Raw genomic sequence first — 927 nt, forward strand, 5'->3', positions numbered from 1 at the left:
CACACCACTTCCTTTGCCCCAAAATATTGGCTGGAAAAAGTGAGGTGAGTTGTTGCTCACAAAGAAAAGGAGCCCCAGGCTAGTCATGGAGACAGCTGTGCATGTACAAGCTGGAGGAAATGTTTCTCACACACTCTTTGCTTTCCCAGGAGCAAGGTAGGTGGTCTGGGGGAATCAGTTTCTGCCTGTGCTCAGGATTCATGTCAGAGACCCCCAAAAGCCCAACCCTCCACTGTCTCCACTGTGTCCCTCTGTTTCTCAGTCACTAAGACCTGCCACATGGATGCTTCTGCACACACTGGGACTGTCACCAAAGGGGTCACTGCCCCCGTTGCACTCCTGCTGCCCTGTGACATGATTTATGGGACATTTCCCCACCTCACTCATCCAGGGGATGCTGGGACCATGCAGGGCGTTCCTCCTCATCTTCCTGCCTTCGTGAGCCAAGGGACAACCACACGGCAGTGTGTGTGCCTGATCACACGTGTGTGCATTGATGAGGGGAGGGGGATCTCACGGGCTTTTAAAAGGAGAGATTGAAAATCTGTGAGTAAAATGAAAGAAAATTGCAAAAATATTTCAGTGCATCTTCTCTGAGCTCTACTGCAGGACCCTGGGAGAAGAGGAGCAGCTGGTGGGAAGGGGACTCCGGGGATCATCCCAACCCACTCCCTCCCATGTGGCTTGAGGCAGGGATAAGTCACTCCTTGCCATGAGGCAAAGTTGTGTGGCCAAATCATCGTTGTTTGGGGTGCAGGCATCCCAGAGGCAGGGATAAGTCACGTGTGTACATCTGCATCCCTGGCAAACCACCCTCCTTCTCTTCAGAAGTGACAAAGAAGGTGAGGCTGGGCAAAGACCACACCTAAGTTCTGCTGCCTCTGCAACCCTCCCTTTCCTCGTCTTGCTCCCAGACAGGAGCCAGGA

Source organism: Prinia subflava, chromosome 20 (genome assembly GCF_021018805.1).
Source record: "Prinia subflava isolate CZ2003 ecotype Zambia chromosome 20, Cam_Psub_1.2, whole genome shotgun sequence".
NCBI classification, from domain to species: domain Eukaryota; kingdom Metazoa; phylum Chordata; class Aves; order Passeriformes; family Cisticolidae; genus Prinia; species Prinia subflava.